Below are 21614 nucleotides of genomic sequence, written 5' to 3'. Positions count from 1 at the left end.
CAAGCCTATAGATGCATGTTTACTCTGATATCACCAATAATGGACACTTATGAAGGTCCATCTTGCCATTAAGAAAATAAGCTTGAATTAAAAACTATATTTTAGTGTGCATTCTTTGTATGTTTGGCTGAGTCTGCTTCATTTTTCAGTTGGGACATTATAGTACTGTTTACACCACTATCGAAAATGAACATTCAAAGGTATCCTTTGTCTCATCGTGCTTTTCCGTATTCCTGGGAAGTATTTTTCCATGATTAGAGGGAAAATAACATGAGAAATAACTTCTATTTAGTAGGAACATTAAAGCTTTAGAGAAACTGTTTTATTGATGCTTGCAATATATGTTGCAGCCCCTTTCTATTTGGTGGCCAAGTTCTGGAAATAGAAATCAACAGTTCCCAATTAGCTGTAGTCCCTTAAAGCTTATGTAATGCACTCAGGTGAGTGCTGATGAGATAAGGCTATGGAGCAAGGCAAGGGCAATGGGTACCACCAACTTGTGTTTCTTAAATAGGTTTATACCCCTATATTAACAACCTAAAATAGATCACAGCATGTTTATAATGCATACAAGCTTGGTCTACACATGAGGTGGTAGAGTGGACTATACTAGTTCAGGCTGCAGGTGGGGGATGCTATGTGTGTCTTTTTAACAATAATTATGAATTGCTTATATTAAAGGAATTTCTAAACAATGTGCAAAAGAAGTCTTCATAAAGATTACCTTACTTGGAATGCCTGTTGAAACATCCTAAAATACATAACATTGACAGGATTTAACCAAGAGGTGGAGCTCCAGCACAGTTTTTAATGGAAAACTGAGTTGTGGAACTTCTGTATGATGACACACTAGGATGTACTTCCTTCTCAATACTTGCTTTCTCCTTTGATGATATTGGTAATGAATGTTAATCAGAGCTTCAGTCCTGCAGTAGCTTTGCATGAGGACCACTTGACACTTTAGAGTGCCGCTAAAATGTAATGTAACATGATTGAGGAATGCATTTAAAATGTGTGTGTCATATTCTACAACTAAACTCATCAGATAAGTTTGTTCTAAGGCTTCTTGTTCGCCTTGGTGGCAAGCCTAGATTTATTGCCATGAAATTTGTGGAATGGCTCTAATTGTCCAAAAAATCCACTGTGCTGGGTAGGTGTTTGTCATACTTTCACAGTACATAGGGCCATTTACCTATCTGGTATGAAATAAGTTGATCACTTGTTACCTTATTGCAAGGATGGGAAACCCCTGCCCCGAAGGCCAATTTGGCCCACTCTGCCCCTTCAGGGTTAGCAGAGAGAGGAATTCCCACTTATTTCTGGCAGGGAATCCCCTGTGTGCCACTCTCCCTTTCTGTTGGGGGGATCAAGTGGCAAGCTGAGTGCTTTGCCCACCCTGTGTCCTTCCCGATGAAGGAAGGTGCAGGAAAGGCAAAGTCGACTGAGTCACTAACCACCCAGCCGTGGTCTCTTCCAGAATACTCCATTACCCTTCCTCACTTCTTCTGTCTGCCATTTTTAAAGACATCTCTTTTCCAGTATGACTTTAACCTGACTGGAAGCTAAATTACCCTCTGGCTTGATCTTGTCCTCTTCTGTGTTCTTTACATTGTCTTGTTGTGTTAAATTGTTTTGATGGTTGTTAATGTGATTGATAGCCATCTTGGGAAACAGGTGTTAAAATGGACAGGCGGGATGTAAACAATTTTATAAATATTTGCAGACCTCTGTGAAATTCAAAGTACCATTTTTTTTGCAGTCATTTCCCTAGTTCTTTGTGGGGTTGGGGGAATGCCTGTGTCATCACATCTGTATTATTCCACCTCCTCCTGCAGGGATTCAGAGGTATGCGGTGGAGTTGATTCCATGTTTCCAGGCTGTTAAAGTTGGACTACGTGGTCCATCTGCATCTCAGACTCCCATCAGCATGTGAATGCCTAGGAACTGTGCACTGTTACTACCAAACCCAGCTAGGAGGAGTATTGATAAGAATGTGAGGCAAAACAAAATACAAAGGCAGGAAAGAGGAATATAGAGAGACCTATAAACTGGATAAGAAATGACTGTGAGGAGGTAAAATATGGATGAGTGAGTGAGTGAGTGTGTGTTCTGTGCTATGGAGCGAGAAAGTGTGCTATGGAGAGAAGAATGTTTTATGGGGTGCAAAGAGTGGCTTAACAGAGAATGAGTTATAAAGGACGTGCTTGGTCTTCTCTGAGGTGTTGTTGCAGATTCTTCTTTAAGCTGGGGATGCTGTTGATTGAGCCTGGAACCTTCTGTATGTAAAGCTGCTGCTTCTGCCATTGAGTTGTATCCCTCCCCATTATTACTTTTCAACAGAATAGTCTCTATTGATAACCAGTCCTTGTTAAATTTGCTCTAAACCTCTTGGTACAGTTCTTACTCAAGCCTCACATAGCTTGATATCTTTGCCGTCTTAATTTGTCTTGGTATAATTGTTTCTTGGCAAGGTGACCTGTGCCATAATCGGTCTGTGGAGGCTCTATGTGCATATGTCCTTCTAAATTGCTTCAAGTACTCTATTTTTCACCTTATTACTTCTACAGCAATGTTCCTTTCACATTTAGTTTAAATCGATTTAGCTGTAAAAATTTATCAGCCTTGAGTAGGATTCTTCTGAGGGAAGAGTTTTTAATAATCAGGATAACTCAACGGTATTTTAAATGCAGTGGAATTGAGGTAATTAATATCATCAAAGTGGTGCCTATTTCATGACTGGTGTTACAGCTGGTAAAAAGGAACTGGCTAAATCTGAATTCCTGTTGTGTGTGCATTTTATGTATTACAGAGCAGGATTGTCTACAACTTTTTTTCCTTTAGATGGGTGAAACTAATGTGCATATATCAATTTTTGTGTCTAAAAATTCTGTGTCTAAAAGTGATTCTTTCAAACACATCTGCACAGGAAGCTTCCTGCATCATTTATCCCTGTTTCCCCAGTTCATACTTCAGTGCACAGGTATGGTATTTGGTTCCAGAGGAAAAGGTATAGTGTGGTTAAGGGATTTTTTGCACCAACATTGAATCATCTATTTGCATACTGTTGTGTCTGCTCAAAGTCTGGAAATTATTTCTGTCTGCTCTGTGGATAGTCAAGACATCAGATTGTGCCTGATGAAATGATGCAGAAGTGCTCTGAAACCCTGCAGACCACAGATTGGCAGTTTGTTGCCCTCAGGCACACCTGCGCCTGCCAAGACCTCCCAGTGCACCTGTCAGATCCTTCACAACCCCTTATTCACCTCAGATTATCTTCCCCCACCTTCTTCCACTGCTGGTAGTTTCCTGTCATGGTTCTAGATATCATGCCGCCACTGGAGTCATCTTTGGAGGACAAGCCAGAACCTTCAGAGCCAGTTGGCCCCTCAGAAGACCCTGGCACTAGCTAAGATGGTCCGGGACCCTTAGGGGTGATGGCTTCAAATCTGCCTCCTAGAGAGGCAGAGAGCTGAGCTTCTGAGGCAGAGGGGGATGCTGGGCCATAGTCGAGCCCCTGGGAATGCCAGCACCTTAAGATCCGTGATAGGACAGTGGCCAGGGGAAGGAGTTGAGTTCTCCTCATGAGGAGGACATCTGCCAAGTCTCTAATGTGATGCAGCTGAGCACTGGGTGGGCTCTATTCATTCTAACTATATCAGCTGTCACTTGCAACTTGAGAGCTGCTGGAAACAATGTCTGATTTTCAGCTCTAGTCTTTTTTCTCCCTGACCTTGCCATGTGTTTGGACTTCCATGCTACTGAACTCTGGACTTCTAACTAACTCTGCTTTTGGACTGCATTTTTACTTGACTGATCTCCTGGCTTTTGACCTTTGCTGTGCCTCAGACCTCGCTCTGGAAAACGCCTATGTGTTTGGTAAAACTGTTTGACCATTTACTTTCTAAATTATTGTATACATCCCTGTATTTGCTTAGCAAAGGGCCAGGACTCTGTTTAGAGCAAGACAGTTTCCACAGTTCTCCCTTCGCCTCTTCCTCTGCCAGCTACATCTCTTGCCTGGTTGTGAGCTGCCCCAGGAGCGAGAGCTGCACCCTGATGAAGCGGATGCTCTCTCCCCGCCTACTCTTCCAACTCCCCCATCCTGAGATTTCTTCCTGCCACCGCTGCTGTGCTTACCTCCTCCTGAGGAGACCAAGAGTCTGACTCTGGATAAGCCAGCTTTCTATGTTTCTAATGCTGTAATTAGTTTTGACAGTTCTTAAATAGATTTTAATTAAAAAAACAATAACCTGAGTTCTCTGGGCAGTGTACAATACATTAGAAACATAAAATACATAATAATGGAATGAAGAAAACCAGGACAAAATAAAACCAAAATACAGCCAGCAGTAGAGAGTAAAAAAAAACACTACAACACATAACAACAACGTAAAATCAGCAGAATAAAAGTGCAGTGACAGAAAAGTACTAAAAACAGTTCTTAAAATGCTTGAAAGAATGAAAAGGTCTTTATCTGGCGCTGAAAAGACTCTTTACAGACAGAGTACCACCACTGAAAAGGCCCTCTCTCTTGTAGCCACCCACCTTGCCTCATTTGGCAATAGCACTTGGAGAAGGGCCTCAGATGATGACCTTAGTGTTAGGGTAGGTAAGTATGGGAGGAGATGCTCCTTCAGGTAACCTGGTCCCAAGCTATTTAGGGCTTTAAAGGGTAAAAAAAATGTAAGCTGCTCTGAGACTTTGAAAGAGGCTTGGATAGAAATCTCGCTAACTAAACACAATGCACATTTCATGTTCATCTCCTGTCTTGAAAGTTTGGGGAGAAGAAGAATTGAATCAACTAATCAGTGTTGATGCTTACGCTATATTGTTCGTTGCTCTTTGCAGAGCACTAAGATTCAAGCTGTCAGTTAGGTGTGGTTGCCCATCATATCCTTTGACTTAAAAATCCTTTCCCTTAATTCCCATCTCAGCACATTAATCAGTAGTTACTCAGTGTTAAAGGAAAGGCACCTCCTAAGAGGCACTGTACCGCTCATTACTCCATGTTTCCAGGGGCAGGATCCGTTACTCAAAATCCATGCTAAGGTCTTGTCCTAGTTCTAACTGAGCCCTCAGTGGGGCTCCTTGCAGCATTTCCCCCCTGAGCTATTGACATAGAAACACTTCTGCATAGAGGTCACTTTGAGCAGTATGATCTTCATCTTTGGAGTCGTGGGCAGGGCCAAATGCAAAGGGGGCAGGGCTGAAGGCAAAGGGGGTGGGGCCTGAAATACAGAGAAAATATGCCAGCATATTTTAGCTTAAAACTTTTACTGTCAGTAATTAACCTTTAGGAGAGCCATTTTAACCTTTTAAAATTGGGGGGAAATCCTGCACAAAAGCTGGGAAACCACCAAATGATCAGTAGCTGGGGGAAGAGGTCTGGAGCCAGTGGGGGAGGGCATGGCCCCAGATTTGGTTCCCAGGCCTGAGGTTTCCCATCCGTGTTCTAATGTGACTTGCCCGTTATTCTTTGAAGCCAAATCGTGGTTAATGAAAAAAAATGCTCTTGTAGTTTCTAATAAACAACTTAAATTGTGTCCAGCAGAATGCAGAAAACATTTTTTTCAAGAAACTTTAGTTTTTCTGTGGGACCCAACTCTTTGCTTCTCACCCCTTACCTAGAAGTGAAAGTACTTTTGTTTTATATTTAATTCCAGCAATGCCTGACTTGCTGAATACCAAACTTTTTTTTGGAAATAAATGGGTTTATTTACCATTGGACCCACCTACTCAGTAATGGCAACACATTGTTAGCAAATATGAAGCAACGTGTGTAATGTGTGCTATGTGAACTTGTTATGGTCTTAGGAGCCTTATGTTGGGTGTTTTGCTGTTATTTTACCCAAAGTTTCAGTAGAAAAGTTAAGCTAAAATGCTTCAGTTCAATAAACCTTTCACTCTGTAATTTTTCATGTTGAGCAATGGCTCTATTTTCTCTGTAAAATCAGAGATCTGAAATGGAGTGTAATTAAATATAGGTGCCTCAGAAGGCATCCGTTAAATGTGTAGTTGGGTTACAGTTTCAGACAAAGTATTATTGATCTGGTATTTTATATAAGGGAGAGATTAAGGTAGTTTAATAGCAGAAGTCTTTCTCTGTCACTGCATTGGTTCTTAGTATTGTACATCGTTTTTAGCATCAAAAAGGAGGATGGCTATTGTAGGAAATGGCTTTATTTGGTATTGGAGCTAGCTTTTTCTCTTCCCTTGGAACAGGATCTCTGCATTTAAAAAGTGTACCATTTAAGAATAACTAGAATATTAAGCACTATTGATGTTATGTACTCAACTCATGAAGAGGAACATTAATCTGTCTAACCATTTACTATTTCTGTCATCACTGCATTTCTTCCATTCATTCATGGAGAAAATGATGGGGAATAAATGAGACTTTGCCATCTTGTAGTGGGCATGCCTCTCTGTGCTAATTATATTCTGATTTTGCTGCATGCAGGAGATAGGCCTGATAAACAAAGCTGATATATTGGTTCTAGTTGCGTCAGCAAACAAGCGCATTAAGCAACTGTGCAAAGGAAAGGTAAGTGAAATTACTTAATTATCAAAGTGCCTCAGGTAACAATTTAAAATTGATAAATAGCAGCTGAAGCCAAAACAAGGGCACAGCTAAATCCCAGAGGGTTAACCCCTTACAAACTTACAAGAGGGAGCTAAATATTAGGGGGGAATCCAGCAAGAGCTTACAGGCTTTAACAAACACCACTGAGTGGGTTGAAAAGAACATCAGCTGCATATTTTAAACTCACCCCAAGCTTAAAAAGGGGGAATGTGAGACTGCTTAAAGCAGGAAAAAGTGCTGGCTAGCTTCAGAGTGGGCTCAGTTTAGGCTCAGGCTTTTGGCCTCAAAGAGCAGTTCACCAAATAAAGCAAGTTCAAGGGTTCAGGATATCATTTCAGTTTTAAAAAACACAAGAGAGAAAGGATCCAGACCTTGCAAGCCTCAGCCTTCCCAAATCACCATCCCTTTGTCTGCTGTCCCCTCCAATGACCCATTGAATAGAAGATCTCCCTTCAATAGGTCTCCCATTCATAGAATCGTAGACTAGTAGGGTTGGAAGGGGCCTGTAAGACCATCGAGTCCAACCCCCTGCTCAATGCAGGAATCCAAATCAAAGCATCCCTGACAGGTGGCTGTCCAGCTTCATCTTGAATGCCTCCAGTGTGGGAGAGCCCACTACCTCCCTAGGGAATTGGTTCCATTGTCGTATTGCTCTAACAGTCAGGAAGTTTTTCCTGAAGTTCAGCTGGAATGTGGCTTCCTGTAACTTAAGCCCATTATTCCGTGTCCTGCATTCCGGGATGATCGAGAAGAGATCCTGGCCTTCCTCTCTGTGACAGCCTTTCAAGTACTTGAAGAGTGCTATCATATCTCCCCTCAGTCTTCTCTTCTCAAGGCTAAACATGCCCAGTTCTTTTGGTCTCTCCACATAGGGCTTTGTTTCCAGTCCCCGGATCATCTTTGTTGCCCTCCTCTGAACCCTCTCCAGTTTGTCTGCATCCTTCTTAAAGTGTGGTGCCCAGAACTGGACTCAGTTCTCAAGATGAGGCCCCCCATGAATGGATACTCCCATTCACTATTGTTAATAGTACTCCTTTCTAAATAGGAATCTCCATTCCCTGGGGGGCCAACTGACCTACATTCCCAGCCACTGTAAGCTGGTGCTGATCAGGAGTTTCCACACAGCCTCCCTTGCTTTTCAAATGAGGCCCTCCAATCAGATTCACTGCAGCACTAGTTGGGCCTGTCTATATAAGGAGGCATGCTTATGAGGGAGCCAGCTCTCTGAGTGCGAGGAGCCCCAATGACAAAGCGTCCACAAACAAGTGAGTTATGCAACTGTGCGAATTTAGCAACAGGGCGAGGAAGCCAGGGCGGTGAACTCTTCCCTCCCTACTCCATACGCACAGTAAGTAACTGTAAATGAATAACTATAAATAATTTCTCCAACTTCTCATAGTAAACAACTAAGTTTTCCAGGGAAAACACACCCAAATAAAAAAACAGGTATGAAGGTAGAAAGCCAGCAGGGGAGTGGGGGCTATCCAGGATATTGCACTGAGTACCACAACCATGAGTATCTACCTGCTGGACGGAAGTCATGGGTGTGTGCTCAGTGTAATGAGCTCTTGGCTGTCAGGGAACAAGTTTGTTCCCTTGAGGCCAAGGTTGCTGACCTGGAGAAGCTGAGAGAGGCAGAGAGGTTGGTGGATGAGACCTTCAGAGACCTATTAACTGTGTCCCACTCCCAGGATGACAGCTCCTCTGCTGTCATGGAGAATGCGGGTCTCAGGGAAGGAGGGCGTCATTCTGAGGAAGAAGGAAATGATCCCTTAGAAGGGACCCATTCCTTGGAAGACGAACAAATATCCTCTTGCACTGAGGATGTACCTCTGGGGGGAGGGGGGCTTGTGGTAGTGGGATATTTGATCATTAGATACGTAGACAGCTGGGTTTGTGATGGATGTGTAGACTGCATGGTGAATTGCCTGCCTGGTGCGGATATCACGCTCTGTCTGGATAGCCTAGTACATAGGGCTGGGGTGGAGTCAGGGGTCGTGGTCCATGTTGGTACCAACAATGTGGGGAAATGTTGTCATGAGATCCTGGAAGCCAAATTTAGGTAGGAGTTTGAAATCCAGGACCACCAAGGTGGCTTTCTTGGAAATGCTACCTGTTCCACACACAGGGCCAGCTAGACAGGCAAAGCTGAGGTGTCTCAATGCATGGATGAGACAGTGGTGCAGGGAGGAGGGGTTCGGATTTGTTAGGCACTGGGGAACGTTTTGGGACAAGAGGGACAGGCTCCACTTGAACAAAAATGGAACCAGACTGCTGGCACGAAACATAAAAAGGCTGGCAGAGCAGCTTTTAAACTAAACCCTGGGGGAAAGCCGACAGAAGCTAGAAAGCATCTGGTTCGGGTTAAATCATCCCAAAGGGATGAAGAGAAAAATGTTTTTGATTGCCCAAATGTAAAAGGGGAGGAAATAGGCCAGGAGAACATGGTAGAACGTGGTAGCCAATCAAAGGGGCCAACGTCCCATAGCAAAGGATGCACACACCAGAGGCATCTGGGGAGGGATACTGTGTATAGGTGGTTTTATGCAAATGCTAGAAGCCTCTGAGCCAAAATGAGAGAATTGGAGTGCTTGATTTTAAAGGGAAACCTGGCTGTAGTGGGCATTACAGAAACCTGGTGGAGTGGAGAGAACCAGTGGGATATGGTCATCTCTGGATATAAACTCTATAAGAAGGACAGGGGAGGGCATACTGGGGGAGGTGTTGCCCTGTACGTCAAAGAGGGTATAGTGTCGAGTGGACTAGAACACCTAAAAGGGGTAGGCTCTTCCACAGAAGCACTGTGGGTGACAATACTGGGGTCCAAAACTAATTTAGTGCTAGGAACTTGCTATTGTCCTCCAGACCGGAATGCTCAGACACCTTGAGATGGAAAACGAAATCAGGGAGGCCTCCAAACAAGGAAGTGTTGTAATAATGGGCGACTTCAGTTACCCCCACATTGATTGGATAAATGCATGTTCCAGTCATGACAAAGATGTTAAATTTCTTGATGCCCTAAACAATTGTGCCCTAGAACAGTTGGTTATGGAACCAACCAGAGGGGGAGGCGACCTTGGATTTAATTCTAAGTGATGTCACCCAGGACCTAGTACGAGGTGTAAATGTTGTTGAACCAATTGGAAACAGTGATCACAGTGCTATCAGATTTAAATATATATTAAGTGGAAAATTGCCCAGGAAGTCCAACACAGTCACATTTGACTTCAAAAGTGGAAACTTCTCGAAAATGGAGGAACTGTTGAAAAGGAAGTTAAAAGGGGGAGTCAAGAGGATTAAATCCCTTCAGAATGCTTGGCGAATACTCAAAATTATAATAGAAGCACAGCAAAAACATATACCACAGGTTAGGAAAGGTAGCACCAAGTCCAAGAGGTTGCCAGCATGGTTAACAAGCAGTGTTAAGGGAGCTATTAGAGAAGAGAGAGCTTCCTTCAGAAAATAGAAGTCTTGCCCAAGTGTGGAAAACAAAACGCAGCACAAGCTTGCACAAAGGCGATGCAAGCAGACAATAAGAGGTGCAAAAACGCATTTTGAAGAGCATATCTCTAACAACATGAAGGCAAACAATAAAGAATTCTTTAAATATATCAGAAGCAGAAAACCAGCTAGGGTGGCAGTTGGACCATTGGGTGACAAAGGAGTTAAAGGACTACTGAAGGAGGACAGGGAGATTGCAGAGAAGCCAAATGAATTCTTTTCATCCATCTTCACTGCAGAAGATATAGTACAGATACCTGTGCCTGAACTGCTGTTTTCAGGAAGGGAGTCTGAGGAACTGAGGCAAATAGTGGTGACAAAAGATGAAATTCTCAACCTTATTGATAAATTGAAAGCAAACAAATCACCAGGCCCAAATGGTATCCGCCCTAGAGTTCTCAAGGAACTCAAATATAGAATTGCTGATCTTCTAACCAAAATATGCCACATGTCCCCAAGATCAGCCTCTATACCAGAGGACTGGAAGATAGCCAATGTAACACCAATTTTCAAAAATGAATCCAGGGGGGATCTGGGAAATTACAGACAGGTTAGGTTGACATCTGTTCCAGGTAAATTGGTTGAAGGCATTATTAAAGATAAAATAGTAAGCATGTAGAAGGACATGCCCTGCTGAAAAAGAATCAACACGGCTCCTGCAAAGGTAAGTCCTGTCTCCCTAACCTTTTAGCGTTCTTTGAGAGTGTCAATAAACGTGTAGACAAGGGTGATCCAGTAGACATTGTTTACTTGGACTTCCAAAAGGCTTTTGACAAAGTCCCTCACCAAAGTCTCCTGAGCAAACTTAATAGCCATGGAATAGGAGGACACTGTGTGACCAGAATGCTGGACTAGATGGACCCTTGGTCACATCCAGCATGGCTCTTCTTATGTTCTCAGTAAGCACTGTACTACGAACACCCTCTTGAATTTAAGCACCCTCTTGAATTCTAGTAATCACTGTACTACAAAAGCCCTCTTTCATTCATTAGTACAGCCACATCTACCACCCATGGTGTTCACTGTCTTTTTTGTTTAGTTCCAGTAAAGCAACATTTTAACAATTAAATTTTAAATAAAACTATCTCATTCTGCTAGCGCAAATAACATTGCCCTACCAGAAACTAGGTTCTGAATTATGTTCAAGAGGAGAATCCAATTAAAGGTACACTTGCACAAGTATGGTTGCACAAGTGGCTGCAAAGTTTCTATGGAGCTTCGCTAGCACTGTGACACAATTGGATACTGCCCAAATAAGACACTGAATCTTAAACTGGATAGAATGCATGTGATACGTTTTTAATGAAGTGCTTTCCTCTACTCACTTCTATTGAATAGGATTGTCTAGTTCAGATAGCCAGGGTTTCCAGTCTGGCTGCTAGCACAGCATGGCAACATAGGGGATGTTTCAAGGGTTTTGTGTGCCCTTGTGTGAAGACATCACTGTCGCCATCTTGAAAAAATTGTAAAGCGGTCTGAAAACATTTTTAAAACTCAGCCCCGTGTTTTGGCTCATCCCTATTAGATCAGGAGTAACTTTGATTATTTTAAAGTTGAGTCATTGATTTATTGTTTGGATTGTTTTTTATCAACTTTATATTGTGTTAGTTTTCTTAAGATACTGTCCTAGTGGTTTATGGAATGTCATGGGGGTATAATGCACACATTTTCATGTGCTAAACATAAATACATTAGATCTGTGATGGTGGTTTAAGTTTCTGATTAACTGAATCCAGTAGTATGTCAGCATTTTTGTACTTTAACATATTCTGACCTCCTATATAGCTTTCCTTGATCTGATTGTGTGCAGTGAGGACTGTTGAAAAGGAAAGCTGCAGTCAGCAGTAGAAGAAAATTGCTTGTCTTTGATCATTCAGAAGTTGTCTCATTTATTTTTACACTTGAACTCTCCTTTAACCCAGGAATGACCATTGATTTTCCATTGTTGTGTATGAAGGTTTCTATTGATATTTTAGACTATATGTACACGTTCCCTCACATGGCTGTTCTCCCACCCCCAGTGTAGTATGATGATCGGAATGTGTTACCAAGTAACCATGTCTTACCTTTATTGGAATTCACTTTGATGCCTGCCTCTGCCATGCACAGAATTAAAACCTACTGGAGATGCACACATGCATATATGTACAATAAAATAATACAGTGGAAGATCTATGTTCTTTGTGCCAATATAGTACAATAGCTAAAGTGTAGAGTTTGAAAATTGGGAAGATCCAGGTTCAGATCCTTCCTGGGGCATGAAGTTTAGGGCAGAACTATATATTGAGTTGCATCCAAAGGTTCCCCTTTTTTCCCCTTGAACCTTTGAGTGCAACCCATTATTTCTAGTTCCATTATTCTTTACCCTGAGCATTTTCTTTTATCGGGTAATTGTATGCCCTCGCTCTGGGCTACTAAGGTTTGGAGGTGCCAAGATAATGATAAGCCAGATCCAGGTTTGCTTACAAGGAGACTTTATTGAGTACTTACAGCGCACAGGCGTACCCAATGGTTGGATCAGACAGCTTCTCTGAACCCAGAGCCATGGGGTAAAATGGGTTTTATACCATACATGTCAGCAGTGAGGCAGCATGACAGCAGCAAGCATTAATTAGCGTTCATTCCCAGCATAGGCTAAACAGTTGCTTGGTCAGAAGGAAAACAATCAGAACTTTCCCAGCACAGACACCTGTAGTTTAGCATAACCATAGCCTCACTTCTCAAGTGCATCCTAGGCCCTGATAAGACTAGCGCTCGTTAGCATGGAATGTGCTGAGGCTGCACTGTCGACCTTTGACTCATCTTACCAATCAAGAGGCCTACTAGCAGGAAAACTGCACCTGATGGACTAAAGTCAGAGAGCATTATGGATGTCTAAGCCCCTCTAAAACTACAGGCCTGGGGCCAATACAGTAATGCACCTGGAGTGGGGCTGTTTACTTCTCTTCTATTTAATCTGTTTGCTTCAATTGCCCCTACCCGCAGCTGTTCTTCCAAAGAGAGAGAAGACAAAGGGGCTGATATCTTCTGACTCTTGGGGGTGGGGGTGACGTGAGCACCTTGGACAGAAAGCAGAGAAATGAGAGATGGTTAGATAGCCTCTTCCCCTCTCCCACCCACCTTACCCCATGCCCTCCTAGGGCCGGTGTTCTGAAAGAATGATATCTCAGTACCTTGTAACCTGATTTGATTATGTAATCAGGCAAAGTCCTCACATTGTCCTTGCTTTGAACAGAAGCAGGGGCATGTAGTTATGTTCTTACTGAAAGGCTGAGAAATATTTGCCCAAGTCCAAACTTATCCTGACATAGGTGTTAAACTAAATGACACAAGGATTTATTGGCCATGCTTGGATGTCACTTTAAGCCATGGTGGCTTAATAAGCTATTCACAGTAGCTTAGTTTTTAAATAATCCATGATGCCCCGCCACATGAGTGGGCTAATACAGTGAGGAGTTTATTAAGCTACTGTGCGTAATCTGAGTCACCCCCCGCCCCTGTCCCACTGCAGTCCTCCTGCCCGAGCAGTGGTGCTGTTTCACCCATTGACAAAGGAGCAAATCCTGGGTTACTCACAAAGGAGTGAAAATCCCAGATGCACCAAAAGGGCCTCCACCTAGTCAGGAGGCACCTGATCCACCATCAAAACCCTGCGTCATCACTCGTCAAGCAGCGAAAAGCCTGTGTGCACCAAAAGGGTGATGTTGGCTATAAAACCTTGGAGGTTTGCAGGATTGGAACCAAACTTCATACATCGCCTCCCCTAGTCAGGAGGCATCCGATCCACGATCAAAACCCTGCGCAATTACCCCAGAGGAGGGGAAATCCAGGGTGCACCAAAAAGAGGGTGGCACAAATAAATCTTTGGGGGTTTGTAGGATCAGGACAAAACCCTCAATTGCTTATTTCCCCCCATAGCCATTGCTGGCATGAAGCCTTTATTGTCTTAAAATCACTAAAGCTCTATAGCACTTTAGCGATATAGTGGAGTTGCACATTTCTCACACGCGCACGCACGGTTGCTGGAGAGCTGCTTTGCTATAGCGCTTTAGTGAAATTGTGCAAAAGCGAAATTGTGCATCCCCCCAGCCAAGCCATTTTGCTTCTTCCTAGAAAAGTGACCAGAGAAGGAAAAGAGTGGTAGGTGCTATAACTCCCTGACAGTTAGCTAGAATGGGGTGAAATTGCACAGGTGCGGTGTCCTCATTGGGAGCGTCCAGATGCTGTAGTGGAAAATTGCACACTTTTGCTTCTTCATGGAAAAGTGAGCAGTTTTTCCCCTATTTCCCAAGTTTTGCAGTTTCAAAGTAGCCATCAGGGAAGCCTTTCATTGTGTAACTTCACTGTAGCAGGGTAACGCGATAGCATGAGGCTGACATTGTACTAGGGGAAAGTGGTCATTTTGTAACTCTAGCACTGTATCAGGGGAGGCTCTGCTTGTTTGGCTGTGGTTGTACCTGTGCTGCTGGTCAGATCTCAGAAAAGGGGCTCTGCAGGCTGGAGCAGAGTAGCCTCAGTGGTTTCAGCTGCTCTTGCCAGCTGACTCTGTAAAAATAAGCCACGGTGAGCGCCAGATGACGCAACAACCAGCTGTGGGTTAAATAACCCTTACTGCAGACCATGGGTTATCAGAGTGGGTTATTTCAGCCAAATAAGCCATCATGGATTAAGACATTCTCAGCAGATGACACAATAACCAATAATGGGTTAAATAAGCCATCGTGGTTTATTTAATCCATTGTGGATTCTCATGACGTCCAAACTCAGCCATTATATTCTACCCTGAGGCCTCAAGATAAGGCCAGGAATGCAGTATCAAGAAAATGACAAGATAATTATCTGCTTTAACTAGTATTTAACATACTTTTGCACGGCAACAAACATATGAAGCTTCCTTACATGGGGTTGGACCACTGATCCATCTAGTCCAGTACTGTATAATCTGGCAGTGATGCTTTTGTGTAACGGTCTTTTTAGCCCTGCTACCTAAGATCTTGGAAGTGAAGTCTTCTTAATGAGAACCACAGAATTAAACTGTTGCCAACTTCATATAAAACATGTATTATTATTAAATTATTTATTATTATTAAATTTGTTAATCGCCCATCTGGCTGGTCACCCAGCCACTCTGGGCGATGTACAACACACAATAAAAACAGTTTAAAACAATAAAATTCTACAATAAAAACATTTTCTAAAATACCCTAACCCACCCCAAACGCCTGCCTAAACAACAGCGTTTTTAATGCACGACGGAAGCTCATTAAAGAGGGGGCATGATGGAGTTCCCTAGGGAGGGAGTTCCACAGAGTGGGGGCCACCACAGAAAAGGCCCTCTCCCTCGTCCCCACCAGTCTAGCTGTCCTGGCTGATGGGACAGAGAGAAGGCCATCCGAGGCTGAGCTTGTTAAGCGGCCTGTCTGGTGCTGCTGGAGGCGCTCCTTAAGATAGGCTGGGCCGGAACCATATAGGGTTTTAAAGGTCAAAACCAACACCTTGAATTTGGCCCGGAAAACAACTGGTAAGCACTGCAACTCCTTCAGCACTGGAGTGATGTGATCTCGCCGGCGGCTGTCTTTAATCAGGCGAGCCGCCGCGTTGTGTACCAGCTGCAGTTTCTGAACCGTCTTCAAGGGTAACCCCACGTAGAGCGCATTACAGTAGTCTAAACGAGAGGAGACCAGGGCATGTACTACCGATGGGACCAGATGGTCGGGAAGGAAGGGGTGCAGCCGCCATATCAGATGGAGTTGATACAGCGCTGTCTGGCTCACAGCTGACACCTGAGCCTCCATGGACAGCTGGGAGTCCAAAATGACCCCCAGGCTGCGGACCTGGTCTCTCAAGGGTAGCCATACCCCATTCAACACCAGGTCAACATCCCCCAGCCTCCTCTTGTCTCCCACCAAAAGTACCTCGGTCTTGTCAGGGTTCAGCTTCAGCCTATTCCTCCCCATCCAGCCACTCACCGTCTCCAGACATTTGGACAGGGATTCTACGGCCAACCTTGGTGAAGATTTAAACGAGAAGTAGAGCTGCGTGTCATCCGCATATTGATGACACTGCACCCCAAACCTCCTGATGATAGCCCCCAGCGGCTTCACATAGATGTTAAATAGCATTGGGGAGAGGATGGAACCCTGTGGCACCCCACAAGTAAGTGGCCACGGGTCCAAAACCTCCTCTCCCAGTACTACCCTCTGGTACCTGCCAGAGAGGAAGGACCGGAACCACCGCAGTACGGTGTCCCCAATGCCCAACCCCTCCAGATGGTCCAGGAGGATACCGTGGTCAACGGTATCAAAAGCCGCTGAGAGGTCGAGGAGAACAAGGAAGGAGCATTCACCCCTATCCAGAGCCCTCCTCATATCATCTACCAAGGCGACCAAGGCCGTTTCTGTCCCATACCCAGGCCTGAAGCCTGACTGAAATGGGTCTAGATAATCAGTTTCTTCCAAGTGTGCCTTCAACTGCACCGCCACCACCCGCTCAATCACCTTGCCCAAAAATGGCAGATTTGAGACTGGGCGAAAGTTGTTCAGAACTTGAGGATCCAAGGAGGGCTTCTTTAAGAGCGGTCTTATCACTGCCTCCTTGAGGGCTGATGGCATCACTCCCTCCTCAAGGGAGGCATTCACCACCGCCTTGATCCCCTCACCCAGTCTCTCTCTGCAGCTTATAATGAGCCAAGATGGGCAAGGATCAAGTAAGCAGGTGGTCGGCCGTACTGATGAAAGCACCTTGTCCACTTCATCAGGAGGAAGAAGCTGGAACCGATCCCACAAAACCGGTTTGCCACAGGCCGCCTCTTGCTCACTAACTGTATCCACAGCGTGCAGAGTAACACACCTAATCTGATCAATTTTATCTGCAAAGTGCCTTGCCAAGGCCTCACAGGAGGCCTTAGAATGCTCCAGTGGTTCCGGAGCCACAGGACCGACCAGGCTCCGGACCACTTGGAACAGCCTCCTGGGACAGCACTCTGCAGACGCGATGCAGCATAATATTCCTTTTTTGCTGCCTTCACCGCCACGTGATAGGCTGAAGATACAGCTCTAGCCCATATCTGATCGTCTTTGGAGCGAGACTTCCGCCACCGGCGCTCTAGCTGTCTCACCTCCTGTTTCAGAGCTCGTAACCGCGGATTGAACCATGGTGCAGTCCGAGCCCTGTTCAGGGGGAGAGGGCGTTTCGGAGCCACCTGATCTAATGCCCCAGTGATTGCGGCATTCCAGCCACCCACCAGGGTCTCGACCGAGTGGCTGTCGGCATGCCCCAGAGAATCCCCAAGCGCGTTCAGGAATCCATTTGGATCCATAAGACGCCTGGGGCGGACCATTTTAATGGGTCCTCCACCCCTGCGGAGGGGTTGTGGAACCGAGAAGTCCAACGTCATGTACTTGACCAGTTATGGCTCTTTTCCAAACAGTAGCCAGCACTGGTGGCTGTTGAAGCAAGATGGGAGTCTGTGCAGCAATGGGATTGCAGCATCTGTTTCTTTGATACAAAGCTGTTTGGAAGAGGTTCACTCTATGTGTGGCTTTGGCAGATAATTTAAACTGCCTGTTTCTGTCTCTAAATTGCCTATGTAGTTGCACAAACCAGCCATGAAACATGACTAGTTCTTGCTCTGTTTATACTAGCCCTTTGACCTGTTGCGACCATTATGTATAATTGCACTTTTGATGCATTTTTCATTTTCCTAAGTTTACACTTTCTGTTGAATATGTTCAAAAGAGATCGATTGCACTATGTAAAAACAGCAAACAGTCCTGTGGTACCTTAAAGACTAATAGATGTATTCTGGCATGCACCTTCATGGACTATCATTCATGAAAGCTTATGCCAGAATAAATTAGTCTTTAAGGTGCTACAAGACTCCTTGTTATTTTTGCTGTAATGGACTAACATGGCTACCCTCTAGCCACTGGAGCATGTAAAGGACTATAATTAAGAAGTGGTCTCTTTTTCTCCCCATCAAACTATTTAGATTACATTGATTTGATCTTGCAGAGGAAATTCTGTGTGTGTGTGTGTGTGTGTGTGTGTGTGTGTGTAGAGGGGGGAGGGAGAGAGTAGGTGGAATAACACATGCAGCAATTCATCACACTGGGAAACAATATTGCATTTAGCTATGAGTCATCTTGGTAAATAAGCTTGGAGCACCCATGATTCTAAGATTCATTTTAAAGCTGCTCTTCATGATTTTTGGAGACATGTGATGGTCACTTATGTGAATTCCATAAATGTGGTGATGTCTTATGAGGACAAGGAGTACTTAAATTTGGCTCGCTGCAGACCTGTGAATTTGCCCATGTGCTTCTGGAGTTCCTGGAACAGCCCCCACCCCCTCTATTTGAAGGGCTGTGCAGATAAGAATACAACAGAGAAATAAGTGGACTGTACTGGAAAAGAGCCTGATGCTGGGAAAGATTGAAGGCAAAAGGAGAAGGGGACGGCAGAGGATGAGATGGCTAGATCGCATCACCGATGCGATGAATATGAACTTGAGCACACTCCGGGAGAGAGCGGAGGACATGAGGACCTGGCGTGCTATGGTCCATGGGGTCACGAAGGGTCGGACACGACTGAACGACTGAACAACAACTGGAGATGCAGTGGAGATGCAAGGTCGGACTCGACCTTGGGGGAGCTGGGGGTGGCGACAGCCGACAGGAAGCTCTGGCGTGGGCTGGTCCATGAAGTCACGAAGAGTCGGAAGCGACTGACCGAATAAACAACAACAACAATTGGAGATGCATTTTCTGAGAACATAAAAACTTTCCACTGCTAGAATAGTACATTTAGCAGCTATTCATTAACACGTAATTTGTATTTGTTATACACATGCCTGAAATAAGACTGAAGAAGCATCACTTCCCATATATTCCTTTCTGTCCACTTTGGTAGGCTGGGGAAGCCTTGCTTAAGATTTCCTTCCAGGAATTTAGGCTGGACTTTCTCAATGATGTGGAGCTTCTATCTCAGGGAAAGACATTTAGCCATCTCTCTCTCTCGCCTTCTGGGCAGAGAGTGAAAACCTGGCTGTCTTCAGGCTTTTGCATCTGTCCTGGGTGGAGATGGAAGTTTCATGTAAACTGTCATTCTGAACTGTTTGCTTTCTCTGTTATGATTGAGTGGTTTTTCATTATTATTTTTAGATTGTTGTATAATGCTTTTGAGAGCTATGTTGTAGAAAAGCATTTTATAAATGTTTAATAATATAAAGAAAGCATCAAAGAACACTGGATAGCAGTTTCTTTTTTCCCCTTTCCACTGCCAGGTTGTACACATCTTGGCATGCAATATATAGTCTGTGTTGTAGAAACTTTTGTTTCTAGCCTGTCCTGTTATGAAGGAGCTTGGCAACACATTAAAATATAATAAATTGAATGAGAGAGAGAATATCCATTAAATTATAAAATGCTGTGCTCCTAGATTTCCTGTACCTATTTAATAGCACAATCCTATATATTCTTATTCAGAAGTAAGTCCAACTACATTCAACATGGCTTAATCCCACATAAGTGTGCATAGGATTGCAGCCAAATTCTGTTTCAGTTGGGTTACTAAAAGCAAAGCCTTATGCTTCTAGAAGATTATCAGGCTTAGACTTGTTCAGGGATGAAAGTTTTGGGGCAGCTGTGGAGAGCTTCTGAATGTGGCCCATGTTCAGTTCATGGATTGTTACCAAGTGTAGATGTGTCTAATAAAGCACATTATTGAAATGTGGGTCCTAGGATTATGTTTTTATATTATGAAAGACTGAAGGCAAAAGGAGAAGGGGACGGCAGAGGATGAGATGGCTAGATAGCATCACCGATGCAATGAATATGGACTTGAGCACGCTCTGGGAGAGAGCGCAGGACAGGAAGGCCTGGCGTGCTATGGTCCATGGGGTCATGAAGAGTCGGACACGACTGAACGACTGAACAACAACTATATTGTTACTATATTGTATTTTTAAGGTTTTAATATTTGTAAACCACTGAGAGCTTTGGCTATTGGGCAGTATAGAAATGTAATAAATGAAATGTATCTGAGCAGCACAAGGATCTTTAAGCTAGAGTCATGGTGCATGAACTGGTCTGCCCCAGTGGGAAAGCAAGCACTAGCCCTTTGTCTGGGCTCTTTCTTTAAAATGGGAATTAGCAGCCAGACAAGAGCCAAAGATTAGAATAATTAAAAACACGATTATTACAAAGATAGAATGATTACATGCATAAAACTGGAATAGGACCAGCAATAAATTAAGTCCATTAAGAAGACAGGGGATGGGGAGAGAGAGACAGAGATACGTAGAGTGGAATACAAGTGGTTTTAGATGGATAGTGGGAGTTTGCTTCCTAGTAAGGCGTGAGAAGAGGCCAACATGAGCTAGATGGACATGCATGGGGTCTAATTAGGCTTGGGCTGAGAGAGTGCATGCGAATGCTAGCTGCAATGCAGCTGAAGAGGAAAGGAAGTGTTCAGGCAGAAGAGAGAGATCTAATAGGGTTGAAGCACAGATAATTGCCTCTTCCGACGCAAGAGGAGCAGATGGGGATTTTCAGTCAAGGGTTTGCTGTGTTTCAAGCATTTATCAGGTAAAACGAGACACTGGAGTGGTGACTGTAATACCTCACAAATTATAGATCACTAAGTATCCTAGCCCACAAAGTATACTCTGTGAAAGGCACAGAGGGGATGGTGGAGAACCAAAGGCTGGCAATGCCTTGTTAGGTCCCCTTGAGCCCTAACATTTGGAGTACGAAATAATAAAAACAAACCTGGGAGAGAGACAGAGGGAGGCAAGGGCAGGAAGGTAGAACTAGGTACAGGCAGCAGGTTGAGAAAATGGAACTGAAGTCTAAGATGGAGACATTCCTCCATAAGAACAAAGAAAGGGGGAGTAATTAGGGATGATATTTTTATTACATTTATATCCTGCTTTTTTCTTCTTGCAAGGATCCCAAGGTGGCTTACATAGTCCTTCTCTCCATTTTATCCTCACAACAGCCCTGTGAGGTAGGGTAGGCTGAGAGTCGGTGACGGGCCTAAATTCACCCAGTAAGCTTCATGGCCATGTGGGGACTAGAACCCGGATTTCCCAAATCCTGGTCCAGCACTCTAACCATTATACCACACTGGCTGTCCTGTGGGAATTTGTGCAAAAATGCAGAGTGCAAAGGGGGCTCTCTGTGCATACCTGGGTGAAGGTCTCTAACCTTTATGGATGCCAATGAATATTGATGTGATTATAGGGAAATGCTCTTTGGAATGAAGGTTTCCTTCCCCAGAGCTCAGCGACTGGCCAGTTACAGGGTTGTGCCTGGGTTGGCTTGATTGCAATAGGAGCTATATAGCGAGTGAGGCATTTGCATATATCTGGACTTCTCACAGCTCTTTGTGTAGCGAGGATGGACCATTCCTAGTTTGCATGGTAAAACGAGGATAGCTGCTACATACTGGGCTATCTTGCCCTTGTTCCTCAAGCCTCCACTTGATTCCGGTTCCCCAGAGGAAATGGAGATAACTGGAAGCTTAAAGG

At 44.2% G+C, this 21614-nt stretch overlaps 1 protein-coding gene across 2 annotated transcripts in view; it reads left to right on the top strand.

Moving 5' to 3' along the window:
• The window catches only part of STK4 (serine/threonine kinase 4), a 111474-nt gene that overhangs the window by 30993 nt on the left and 58867 nt on the right, over window positions 1–21614 (top strand). The gene's annotated exons all lie outside the window — the stretch shown is intronic.

Source organism: Heloderma suspectum, chromosome 4, assembly GCF_057233095.1.
Source record: "Heloderma suspectum isolate Gila_16-S chromosome 4, 16-S_ref, whole genome shotgun sequence".
Taxonomy (NCBI): domain Eukaryota; kingdom Metazoa; phylum Chordata; class Lepidosauria; order Squamata; family Helodermatidae; genus Heloderma; species Heloderma suspectum.
The sequence above is the reverse complement of the archived record's forward strand: the minus strand, read 5'-3'. Positions and strand labels throughout refer to the sequence as shown.